This window comes from Schistocerca nitens, chromosome 1 (assembly GCF_023898315.1).
Source record: "Schistocerca nitens isolate TAMUIC-IGC-003100 chromosome 1, iqSchNite1.1, whole genome shotgun sequence".
NCBI classification, from domain to species: Eukaryota; Metazoa; Arthropoda; class Insecta; order Orthoptera; family Acrididae; genus Schistocerca; species Schistocerca nitens.
Genome location: NC_064614.1, coordinates 338,886,291 through 338,900,240, shown reverse-complemented (window position 1 = coordinate 338,900,240; position 13,950 = coordinate 338,886,291). Strand labels below are relative to the sequence as shown.

At 41.3% G+C, this 13,950-nt stretch overlaps 1 protein-coding gene across 1 annotated transcript in view; it reads right to left on the bottom strand.

Annotated features, from left to right (window-relative positions):
- Positions 1–13,950, bottom strand: part of LOC126246633 (palmitoyltransferase ZDHHC8) — a 293,717-nt gene that overhangs the window by 218,137 nt on the left and 61,630 nt on the right. The gene's annotated exons all lie outside the window — the stretch shown is intronic.

The following is a 13,950-nucleotide window of genomic DNA, read 5'->3' as shown; positions in this document are numbered from 1 at the left end:
CAAGAGAATAATTGTGATTAAATAGCGACAAATCCAATAAAATCATACATTTGCACATAAACAATTACTTCACAAATTAAGTAATTTAATGTGTCCTGTGTCACAGATTTGAAAGTTATTTTGTGGTAGTAAGAAAAAGCTGTCTGAATCATGCTCTATATGACCTACATAACATAAGTGCATATACCAAAATTAATACAAAAAATAAGAATTCAATAAGCAGTAGAAATAACCACCAGAGTTTGAGATATTCACATTCCGTGAATCATTTGTACAAATAATCGCAATCAAGTGGAACGAGTCAGTTTACATTCATATTACATGTTAATATGACAATGTGGCTACATGCTGACCATTTACAAGACCTTTTAATTTTTGAACACAGATGTGAATTAGTAATTCCTACTCACCATACACTACAAAAATAGTAATTCTTCTACGAAATAAAATGTTGTCAAGGAGGAACTTTTTCAGCTTTCGAAATTAACATTGCTGTCCGTCAGACTTTTATATTGTTAAGTAAGTGGTCAAAACCAAAATACCGGTGGCAGTACTGTACACCCTCTTCATGCTAAAGAAAACCTTAATGTTGAATAATATGTCATTTTTTTCTTCTGCTGTTTTAATTGTGTACAACACTGTTTTCAACTATAATTGGTTATTTACAATAAACTTCATGAGGAAATAAATATACTGAAGCAGTAGTGAAAATGATTGACTCCCTACACAGATGTCTACAAGACGAACATAGGTGAGCATCTGTGTTTTAGAGCTATGAAAACTGACTTTCTTAAATAAGAGCCGCCCCAAAACACTGCTTCTATGACATTACTGAATGAAAATTTACAAAGTATGTTAACTTACTAATTTGCCTCTCCCCACGATTTTCAATTATTTGAAGAGCAAATATGGCTGAACTAAGATGTTTTATGAGTCAGTTATCTGCAAGAACATTTCAACCACCTACCCAACAGCTTGGCACAAATAACAGCAGTGATGCGGCATGGCATGGAATCAATGAGGCTTTGGTAGGTCACTGGAGAGAGTTGGCAGCACATCTGCACACACAAGTCACCTAACTTGCACAAATTTCCAGCAAGTGGCAAGTTGGGGGGCCAGCACATCAACTGGAACTCAGCATTGTGTTCCTCAAACCACTCCATCACACTCTTTGCCTTGTGACATGGTGCATCATCTTTTTGAAAAACGCCACTGTCATCAGGAAACACGTTCGTTGTGAAAGGGTGTACACTGTCTGCTACCCACGCACCATTCTACCTGGCCATCATGATGCCTTGCAAGAACTCCAATGGATCCACAGATGCCCATGTGAATGTTCCCTAGAGCACAAAGGAGTCGCCGCCAGCTTTTCTCCATCTTGCAGTATGGGTGTCAAGGAGCTGTTCCCCTGGAAGCCAATGGATTCGTACCTTCCATGGCATGATGAAGAAGATATTGGGATTCATTAGACCAAGCAATACTCTGACACTGCACCTGCATCCAGTGCCAACAGTCACATGTCTATTTCACTCACAATTGCCAATGTCACAGTGTCAGCATGGGCACATGCATGGGTCGTCAGATGCAGAAGCCCATTGTTAGGATTGTTTGGTGCACTGTGTGTTCAGGCACACTTGTACTCTGCCCAGCATTAAAGTGTGATGTTAGTTCCACCTGCTCCTACAACTTTCGACATCTGTAATGAGGGGCGGTTGCCCAACGCTTTGACGTCTGGATATGGTTTCACCTTCATTTTACAATGTGTTGAAGACACGCATCACAACACTACTCAAATAATCGACAAGTCATACAGTTTCCGAAATGCTAACGGCGAGCCTCCAGGCCATCATGTGAAATCCACCCGCTGTCAAACTCAGATCATGCACCTTCCCTACTCTACTCCCAGAAAGCATGCTCACTGATATTACATGCACAATGCTTGTGTCTGAGTATCAGTTATTCTTCACTGGCTGATGCCGCTTTCGTCTGGACGGGTCTGTATCGATAAACAGGTATACGGTTATAATGTTCCGACTGATCAGTGTATATCTTCTCATGATGATTCATACCTTGAGACACAAGAGAACAAAAGAGGCTGCATAAATGGAAGGATTATGGTGTACGATACACAGTATATATCACGAAATTACTAAAAGCCAAACAAACACAAATGAAAATCAGAAGGGCAAATGGGGAAGCTATTCCTACACATACTCTTTTGCATGTTGTGCAATCACTAAGGGAATGTTTTGAATAAGACATCCACTCAATGAACAGAAACATTATCTTCACTATTTATACTTCCTTAGCTTTTACAGGAAATTCCTTTGTGGTATTGATTCAATTTGATTCCAAAGTATAAAATTTAATTTACTAACTGTAACTATTAAATCACAAACTTTTTTCATATTAAATTATGAAATCCTATGCTGATTCACTGTGCACTGTGATGTAATTTTCTTCAAGAACTTCATTTCTTTTTGTACAATGCACTGTTTGAATGTGTGTACACCACACAACTTTCTACATTACATGCCTATCTAATAGTTTACCCTTTATCTATGTATTCATCTCCCTGCAATACTACAAAATAAGTGCTGCAGAATTAAATCCTTTGTTATGCTATGCCATACATTGCAGCAATCATGTTCAGCTGTGTACATTATTATGCAAATCAAAATATAAATTAGCATTCCACTTACTATTAAAAGTACAATTACAGATGCACAGAAGTAAAAGAAAACTAAAAAATATGTGAACAGATTATTGCAATTTAAGGTCTCATTGCTGACAAAGTCATTAAGATGGAGCCCAAGTTCTGACTAAGGAAGTATAAAGATGGAAGTTGGCTGTACCTCTGCAAAGGAGCCAGCCGAGCATTTGCCTTAATTAACAGAAATTGCAGAAAACCTAAATGTGTGAGACTGGCCATGGGTTTGACCTGCCCTCTTCTTGAATACAAGTCCTGTGTTTTACCACTGTGCCACATTGCTTGGTGTAAAACGTGCATCAGTTATGAAAAGGAAAGTTGCCACTCAGTATACAGTACAGTGGAGATGCCGAGTTGCAGAGAGGCACAACAAAAAAACTGTCACGATATAAGCTTTTGGCCAATAAGGCCTTCGTCAAAACACACACACACACACACACACACACACACACACGCACACACACAGGTGCTACTTCTGGCAGAAGGGTTGGAGGGGAAGAGGGGTGAAGGGAAAGGAACTGGGGAGCTTTAGGAAAAGGGGTAACATTCTGAGAAGTCACCCAGAACCCCAGGTCAGGGGACACTTACCTGATGCAATGAGAAGCAAGACTGATTGTGAGGATTGCACTTTGTGAGATTTGAAAACCTGAGAGATTAAAGGTGGAAGACAGGGGTAATATGCAAGATAGAGATTACTGCTAAAACATCATGCACGAGTTAATAACACTGAAAAGTTAAGTGCATTGTATGTAATAGAAGTGGGAGATGGGCGGTGAAAGACTGACAGATAAGACAATGAAAGATGTAACTTGGTGGCAGTCATGCCAATGTAAAAGGCCGAACAGTGTTTACATAACAGCTGGTGTATGACGTGTTGTGTCACAGGTGGCTCTCCCTTTCATAGTGTATGTTTTGCCAGTTACAGAGCTGATGTATGTAGTGGTTGGAAGGTGCTTAGAGCAAGTCTTGCAGTGGGGATGGTCACAGGGGTAGGAGCAATAAGGTAGGGAGATGGGTGCAAAAGGAGCATAGCGTCTTACAAGGACATTACTGTTTTATAACTTATGTGCTAGTTGGTTTGTTTACTTATCTGTACCGCCCAGATCTTTTCTAGTATTGATTTCCATGCAAGTAGCTGGGTCGATTGTTTATGAATTTGCATACAACAATTCCATTGTTATTTATGAATTTGCCAATAAAAATTCGTTTACGGTTCACTACACTACACTACAGGGCCTTCTCCCAATTGTCTTCTGCCAATTTATTTGCTAATCTGACAGCTACTTTCTTTCCTACTCTCCACTTACCTTGTTTATACATAATTCTTTCATGTTTTTCTGCATTTGTTTTCCACCCAACAGCTCTGATCAACTTTTACTGCCATCTCCTACATTAGTTTGTTTGTCAAGTAAAATAGTTTACATTTTCTCCTATGATTTTCTCTTTCTGTTTGCACAGTTTTTAAAATTTTGTCTCTATTTCACAATTTTACCTTTCGATTTTTTCTTCGCCAATCATTTTTTCTTATCATATAGACCACTTTACTGGCAAGAAATTCTCACCCACTCATTACCTCTTGTCAATCATTCCCTGTTCTCACAACTTTCACATGAATTTTTCTCATTTTTCCGTACTTTTCTTCAGTTTTTCTACCTTTTTTCACCCTCTGCTTCTCCTTTTTACCACTACCACCATTTCTAACACTCCAAACTGACCTCTCTTCACATAATGAATCGCATAGCATATTACATCCATTCTTTTCTAAAACATGCTTTTGCACTATGGCCTCACACTGTAATGGGACACCCTCCTCTGACATTATCTTTTTATTTATAGAAATAACCGATACCATTTAAACTATCGATTCTTGTATAGGTGAACATTATATGAGATGTTTAACTGAATGAGCTTCATATGATTTTGTAAACATATGTGTTATGCTCTGGGCTAAAATATGTAAAAAGAAATTAATTTGTTAGTACTCTGTACGTACAGTTAAAATTACTCTTCTTTTAGAAATGTTTGAAATTACAAAATATCCGGCATATTTAAAATTCATATTATTAATTGCACAATCTAAAGCTAATTACTAAATTCCTTTCTGGACTCATTTACAAAATAATGATATAAATTAGTAAAGGTTCTTCTTTTGTCAAGAAAGTTTGTAAACTCTTTGAAACAGTCTGTGAGTACCACAGACTGTAGTAGTAGTGGCCATGCCTCTGATGGAAACAGACATGTTTTTTAATTTTGTCTACAACAATGTAATTGATGGTTTTATGAAAATTGAAGGGGCTTTCATGGATCCATAAGCTGTCAGCGCCTGGTTTGGTTTAGATACACTGATCTGCCTTATGGACTCCTGGAATCTCTAAATACATTATCCCAATTAAATTTCACATGGTCGTATTCCGAATCCCATGCCACTTTCCTTGATATTGATCTAATCCTCACCTAAGGCCAGCTACACATTTCTGTCTGCATTAAACCTGCTATCAACAGTATTTACATTTGGACAGCTGCCATTCTTCCTATGTCAAATATTCCGTCCTACACAGCCTTGGCATTCGAAGCAAACGTATTTGCTCAGGTGAAGACACTCTACACCAATGCACCACCATTCTAACCTCAGTCATCTCCTCCTCCTCCTCCTCCTCCTCCTCCTCCTCATGGCATTACAACCCTGTGTGGGTTTTAGCCTGATTAACAAGTTTCCTCCATTCCGCCCTCTCCAGCGCAGTTCTCCTCCATCCTTGGACTCCAAAATTTTATATCTTCTTCCACATCATCTATCCACCATTTTCGTGGCCTTCCTCTCTGTCTTCTTCCAGCTGGCCTCCTTTCAAAAATCTTTTTAGTTGTACTTCCAGTGTCCATCCTGAGGACATGCCCAAGGCAGGCAATTCTTCTACTGTTTGTAATTCTTATGATGTAAGCTCCTTGTATGGAGCGGTCCAGCTCAGTATTTGTTCTAGATCTCCAGAAACCATTATTATCCTGAACTGCCCCATAGATCCTATGCAGCACTCTACATTCAAATATCATGAGCTGTTGCTCAAGAACACTCAAGTGTCCATGTTTCACATCTGTAGGTTACAACTAGCCTGATCATGACCTTACATAGTTGCAGCTTCAGCTGCCTATTTAATAACCTAGAAGCCAACAGTTTCTTAAACATGTGGAAGCATCTATTACCATTTATAATGCACAGTTTTATTTCATTTGACATGGAATTTGTACTGTTAATATCAGAACCCAAATAGTCAAAGTTCTGCACATGTTCAAAATTTAAACCATCTGCTGATAGTCTATCCAAGTTGTTATTTTCCTTCCTGGTGAAATTCATGTACTTAAGTCTTTGTTTCATTTATGGAAAGACCTCTAGGCCCTGTGGCTTCTTTCAGCTCACATACTGTCCTCTCTAGTGATACCCTGCTTCTACTGATAACTGCTACATCATCAGCATATGCGCATATCTCAGTCAGCTTTTGCCTATGTAACCAGACATCTGAAGCTTCGCCATGGCTGCTTCAAGAGTCGGATTGAAAAGCATTGTAAAGAGTGTGTCCCCTTGTCCTACTGGCACCTTTAATAGAGTTCCATTCTTTGTATATATCATCTCCTCCATCTTTTGTTTGTAACTCCTGTCTCAATCTGTTTTGATACTCCTGAACAGCAAACCTATCTTTCAGTTGTTCTATATTCCACTTCTTTACTCTGGTACTACTTCGTCTTGCAGCCATGGCAAGTTTCTGTCACATTTTGGCTCCTACTAGGTAACGGTCAGAATGTGAATTAGCTCCTCGGAAAGTGCGCACATTTTCCGTATCGGATTCCCACTTCTTTGATATTAATATGTGGTCTATTTGGTTTGCTTCATTTCTTCCTGGTATTTTCCATGTCCCTTTGTAAATATTGTTCCTCATCCTCAGCCTTGGCTGGATGCAATTACCCCACCAGCCTAGTTCAAAAGTAGATTTACCGGGCCATCACATCCAATCCTGGTACTGCTGATCTCTCTCTCTCTCTCTCTCTAAAATCACGCCTTGAAATGAAATCCATTCTGTCTATGATTTTGCCCATCACACCTAAAACAGCTTTTCATAGTCCTCCAAATCTCCACAATATTCTTGTCAAACCCTATGCTCCTTTTGCACCCGTCTCCCCACCCTATGGTTCCTATCCCTGTGCCCATCTGCACTGCAAGACTTGTCCTATGCACCCTCCTGCCACCACCTACACTAGCCCTGTAACTGGAAAAACATACTATCAAAGGGGGAGCTACCTGTGACACCTCATATACCATGTCGTACACCAGCTGTTATGTAAACATTGTTCAGCCTTTTACAACGGCATGACTACCACCAAGTTTTCAGTTAGAATCTTGCCTTTTACAGAATAGAATGAACTGTGCTTTTGCAAGTGACAGGCGACTTACTAAGAACAGAACTGATTAACAATACTTTTGAATATTTCATTTATTGTTCCTCTAAGTGTTATTCCTGTCTCATCATCAGAGTGATATGGAACATCTATGCAGTTACTGCAAGAAAAATTATCCCAGAAACGAACATTGTGGAATGTGATAAGTATTATTTGTTCCCACTCCAAAGAAGATTCAGCATGAGAGCCACATAAGCCATTTAATACGATATTTTGCTTCCTATCAGTTAAATATTAAGTGAACAACCTCCTCATTGTAGCCTCAAAGTAATAAGTAATAAGTAATAAACTTCGTGTTATTCCATAAGAATGTGGTGGTCTGCATGATCTTTAAATGCATCACCTTTTCCAAACCTTTTGAGAAAAGAGTTAATAGAGAAACTGATGGATAGTAATATCTGTCCTACTAGCTTTCTTAAAGAGAGGGCTTGCAATGGCACACTTTAGTCAGTCTGACAAGACTGTCTTTTGACAAAGAAAAATCGCAGGAGAAGTCTGATAGTCTAGCACATTCGGGACTGGCCCAGTGCCGGATTACTGAAAAGTCCAGACGGTTGGCAGTACCTCTTACTGCTGGTATAGGCTGAGCCAGACAGCTGTAACACTGTGTTTTGCATTAAAATCTGGATTAGCAGAATCATTACATTAATAACTTTAGCTCAAAATTAGGCCAGTATCAAATTTTTATTCAACACATTTAGTTTACATACATATACTCTACAATATTTAAATTTGGGTTAAAAAATCTCTCATGTCTTGTTTTCCAGATCATTGTTGCTTGGCATAAAAGTTGTTTCTAATGATGTGTAAATCAGTAAGTTCAGTGGCATTATAATTAGCATTACACTCAGCGAAAGTGATGAATTTACTTAGGGATTCTGCGGTTTTTGCCCAGTTGACCGTCTCCTTGTCTTCCAATTCCTCAACTGAGGCACTCTCTTCGAGATTGTGTATAAGTTGAGGATTCACTATACTTCGGATAATGTCTTCAGTGGTCAACTCCTGTTAGATAGGTTTATTGTTATCCACTTTAACACATTCCACAAGTTCCTCTTCAGATACGTACTCCAAAGAACTGTTGTTCGTTACACTTCTTATAACATACAAACCTTCAGACACTGAAGATTTTGTCCCTTCTCAACAGCCTGACATTAAATCAAATGTAGGATCTGCAGTTGCCCAAAGTTTTCTCCAGCACCTTTGTAAAGAAACTTTTTTTCAGTTGAGCCCAAGACAGTGTGACAGCATCTTTTATATTGAACTTTTTTTTAAGTCAGTTACATCACAATTGGCATTTAATAGATTGTGAATGAATGAGCTGCTATAAAAATATTCATTTAAAATTCTGGATTATCCCTTCATCCAGTGGTTGGATCAGTGATGTTATATTAGGTGAGAGAAGTGTAGCAAATGTGTTTCCAGAAACTAATTCAGTTACTGACGGATGTGCTTTACAGTCATCCGAAAGAAGGATATTACTATCTGATTATTTCCTTCAAACTCATCTTTTTATTTTTCTGTTGAGTCTTGATTTGCTGAAACTGTTTCTCCAGTTACATAAAGTCGTTAAATTCTACACTATCAACAAGCCAACCATCGGAAAATTGAATTCACTTTCTGGAACACCTAAATATCGTCTAAATTCTTTTGCCTTTTCAATGATTATTGGCCGCATTGCCAGCTTTCCTTAAGAGCATAATGCACTGAACCATTTTTACAATAACCTACCTAATTGTTAAGATTGTGTCATTTTTAAAAAATTGTCTGGAAGCCAATTTTTCAGTCGTTATCAACTGAGAAGCAAATTTCATTAGTTTATCTTTTCGTTTTTATGTCATAAATAACTGACGTGCCAATATTAAGTTTATTCATCAAAATATTTCTGTTCTCACCTTTCCCCAGGTGTTTGAGGACCAAGTGTCTGGCTGATGGGAGGATGCTTGTGTGCCCTAACAATACAGATGGCCATACCATATGCACAACCACAACAGAGAGGTGTCTGTTGAGAGGCCAGCCAAACAAATTGTTCCAGAAGGGAGACAGCAGCCTTTTCAGTAATTGCAGGTACTAGTCAGGATGATTGGTCTAGTCCTGTATCATCAAGGTCAGGCCCCAGCTCTCAACTGATATATATCTACAGAATGGCAATTTAAGTGTTTATCTTTTCCTGTGTTTTTCTTGTAGCACATTTCTTGAATTTTGTAGGTGTTTTTCTGTTTAAGAGATCAAGTCTCACATTTTGTATGTGTAAATTCATTCAGTCTGTAGTGCAATATTAATTTCTTCTGAAAAGCCAGCTACATAGCTCGCGAATGCATCGGTGTCCATTGGAGACACATCAGGAGGGTAGCAAGTTGCATATCTCTGAGTCTGTCAGCTGTTACAGTTCACTTCTTCAGTTAGGACTGGTTAACATGGGTAAGTTTTGTGTGCTTGCTGTGTGCGGGTGCGGGAGGAGCTGGCTGCAGTTCGCAAACAGCTGAATGCACTTTTGGTTACACAGTCACATTCAGGCTGCTGCCTCAGGGTTGGCGGTTATTTGTTTTAAGGCATTAAAACAACTGAGGTCATAAGCACCCATGTCATAACCTTGGAACACCAAGAAGTAAACGAAGTTAAAAACAACTATACATTAAGCCCAACTGATGGAAGGAAAGACAGCCTTTTTTTTTTTTTTTTTTTTTTTTAAAAAAAGAAAAGTCTTGCTCTTTGAGAAAGGTCCGCAAAAAACGTGGCAGGCACAGCAGAGGTCCCAAAACAAAGATTAATATCCTTCGCCACACTGCTATGATATATAAAAAGTAAAACAAGCTTCATGCACTAAAACAGCCAATAACTCAGACGGCAAACATATGCTGGAACGTAAGCACTTAAAAGAAATTCATTCAGTCAGGGAATGGCAAACTGTAAAAGGTTGACGACAATGAGCACAAAGTGGTGGGGGATCACCACTTAACAAATGGCAATGGCTAAAAAGATAGTGCCCAACACACAATCGAGCTAAAATGATCTCACAGCGAAAGGGCCGAGAGGTGGTCAGCCAAGCCACTGGGAGAGATTTAATTCCCTGGAGTTTGCTCCCATGAAGAAAAGACCAGTGGTGATGCCAAAGTGACACCACCTGCCAATAGATGGCAACATGGATATCATCCAAAGGAACAGAAGAGATAGCAGGCCAAGGTAGGAGGACTGCAGCCTTAGCAGCAGTATTTCCTGCCAGACCCATGAACATCACACTGGCTCCCCAACAGTGAGAAAGTGGAGGCTTTCTTGGACCCATTACACTAAGGGATGAACCATGTACAGCATACAGAGGCTCTGCAGGGCACAGAGAATCAGAGCATACGACACCAACTAAAAATCCCATGTTGCCAGAGGTACTGGGTGGCCTGATATAGGGCGAAGAGCTCTGCTATAAATACTGGGCAGTGTTCTACAAACTGATACTGAAAATTATATGTGGCAATGAAGAAGCACACCCCACACCACGGTCAATCATAGAGCCATCAGTGTACATGAAGGTGCTATCACTAAGTCATGCAAAAGTTGAGAGAAAGTCGCACAAAAGTCGAGAAACTTTCAGTGATAGATCAAATCCACAGTAGTTTCTCTGGGAAGCGAATGAAGTCCAAGATTAACATGGGCCACTGCACAAAGGCAAGGTGGTGAAGGGTTCACACGCAGCAGAAACGTGGCAGGTAGTGAGAAGTTAAGCTGCTGGAGCAGTAGCTGAGAGCAAACTCCGAGAGGTAACAGAAGACGGGCATGCCCCATACTGGCAGTCAAAGGAGTCATCGAAAAAGAGGGCATAGGATGGGTGGCCAGACATGTGAGACATCCAGCATGCATACCCGCTGAGGAGAATGTCATGCCAGTGCGACAGTGGTTGTTTGGCAGCTTCTGCAGAGACACTCTCACTCAGGCTAGTGTAAAAGGCACCAGTGGCCAAACATATTCCATGATGGTGGATTGTAATAAGATGGTGTACAATGGACAGACGTGCAGATGAATAAACAAAATATCTGTAGTCTAGTTTCAAACGGACATGGGATTGGCATCAATGGAGGACGGTGGTCTGATCTGGTCCCCAGGAAGTACCGCTTAGGTACTTAGGAGAATGGGGAAGATGGAACAAAGGAAGAGTAGTCACCTCGGCAGGTGTCGAGTGCCAGCCTTCAATGACTTACTGCTACAGAGTGCAGAGGCTTGAGGGTCCTGTCCCATGATATCTACACAGGCAACAGCATTCTCCCTGGTTCAGCCTGCGAATTCCAGGACAGAAAACCGGTAGGTGGTTTGCATCAGCAAAATGGAAGACAGCCGGATGACGGTATCATGCGCTGATACCACTGAATAGGATCTCCGAGTTGGGGAGGAGAAAACTGTTTGCCTTTATTCGAACATTTGGCAGACGAAGATTGGCAGACGAAGACTCAAAACGGTCATTGGCTGGAGGGACTTAAAGTCTTCATGGGAGTTTTCCTTTTGTCGTTTCCAGCCTGTCGGTTGCATGGAAGGCAATTTCGCTGCCAGGGGGAAGATTTGGTGGCTTGTTTTGGATTTGCAGGAGGAGACAGGGATGCTACTTTGATATTACGTGATTTTACAATTGGAGTACTGAATTGGATGTTGCAAGTCAGTGTGGCCATGTCCTTTGTGGAATGAGGTGTAGCAAGAGCGGTACTAAAAGTGCCAGATGGTAAAATGCAGGGCTTTTCATTAGCCAACAACTTGCAAGCGATAGGGTAAGGTACTTTTTCCTTCACCTGGATCTCCTGGATGGTCCACTTATCGAGATATAAGAGACTTTCATGGGATGAGGCTGCATGGTCGCCATGCCATTACAACTGGTATAGCGGAGAAGAGGAGACGATGAGAAATCGGCCTTGTGAGCTTCCCTACCACAAGTATCACATCCGGCCGTGTTTTGCCAGACGGGAGTGTGGTTGTTACACTGACACCGGTAGCAACACATTGGGTTTGTAATGTATGGTCAGATCATGATGATTTCATAGCCTGCTTTGATCTTTGATGAAAGCACTAATTGATCAAACGTGAGAAAAGCAGTGCATATAGGCACTAAATTTTCATCAACATTTTTCATTGCTCGACAGACTACAGTGATGCCCTGGTCAGAGAGGTAAGTTTAAGTTTCTCCCTCTGTCAGATCACAAATCAGCCAAGTTGAAATAAGACAACATGAAGAATTCATTGTTTGATGGGCCTCGACACAAACAAGCTGTAAGAAGTTGTTGGGCTTGAAAAATCACAGTTGGTCTCTAGAATTATGGAAACAAGAACAGTATTTCATAGGGCCCGCAACTGCAACACCACCTTTCTCAAGAATGATCAGGTTAACCATAGCAAAGGACTGACCTTCAGTATGTGATACCATGAGGAACAGATGTGCAGCTAGGAGAGTCTTTGGATCTTTAGCCTCATTCCCTTTCCTTTTAGCAGACTTACACCAAAATGATGATTGGCTCATTGTGAAAAAATCCCCCATGATTACCAGCATCTCTGATAGTATGCTCCTTCCAACTGGGAGCCTCCCTCAGAAGGCAACTCATGTCCTAGGTGGTTGTCACACCTCAGATCACACCTCCCAAACTCCCAACAGAGAGATGGATTGGCAGTTGGAAAGGTAACAGCTCAGGCAATCATCCACCCCCCCCCCTCCCTCCCCCCTCTCCACCGGGCCTGGCCTGTACCAGGGGGTACATGCGAAACCCTGCCCATTGACTGGGGGCTGGAAATTATGCTTTACCCAGGGCAACCTGTTATGCATCAAAAATGTGTGCTGGCCTTCAGGAGCACATGGGGGAGAAGAAGAAACAAATAAAAACCCCAAACACCAAAGCACAGGCAGGGGAGGAGATGGAGAATGAAGATAGAAAGAAAAACAGATGAGGACTGTACCAATGCTGAGCTACCAAAACTGCAACCACATTCTCAAAAATATCCAAGATGTGTTCCCAAGGGAAGAGAAAAAGAACAGTGGGAGGATATACATGCAGCACAGTAAGGGAAGAGGTGATGCTAAGACTGGGGCCCTGTGTAAGGCAGGCAAAAACTCAAAGAGTGGTGAGCCCTCGGGGACACTGCCTCAGGGCATAGCAGTGGTGAAGAATCCGGTGTGTCGCAAGAGACACCTCAGATGTTTGTTTCACCCACATGCTCTGGTGCCAAGGCACCTCCTACTGTACCTGACAGTGGACCCGCCCTCACTGAAGGGTGAGTAGCAGGTGGTAACGCATTCGTGGAGACTGGCCGCCTGGCCTCACCCATTCATCCTGCGAGTGGAAGTCAGCAAGGTGCGAGCAGACATATTGAGGAAGCGGTTTACTTGTTATTGGGCACTCAAATGTTAGTTATGTTACGGAAGCCCTTAGGCAGATAGCATTCAGGGCTGGAACAAAAGCCAATGTATGTCTGCTGAGGGGTCTCATTCAATATGTTGAGTCAGCCCTGCCTGCAGCTATCAAGACTGCAGGGTCCAGTCATCTGCAAGCTGTGCTCACGTTGGCACCAATGACGTCTATTGCACGAGTTGAGGCAGCCCTCAGTTCATACAAATGGCTGGCGGAGGTGGTGAAGACTGCTGGCTTCGCAAAAGTAGTGCAAGCAGAGATCGCAATTTGTAGCATTGTTCCCAGAGTTAATCAGGGGTCCTTTGGTTTGAAGCCAATTGGAGGGTCAGGTTGGGATTTGTAGGACTCCCCTTTATAGGTCAGCGGACTACACAAAGGAAGCAGTTACTCAGGTAGCAGAGAACTTGTAGAGTGCACGTGAGGGAT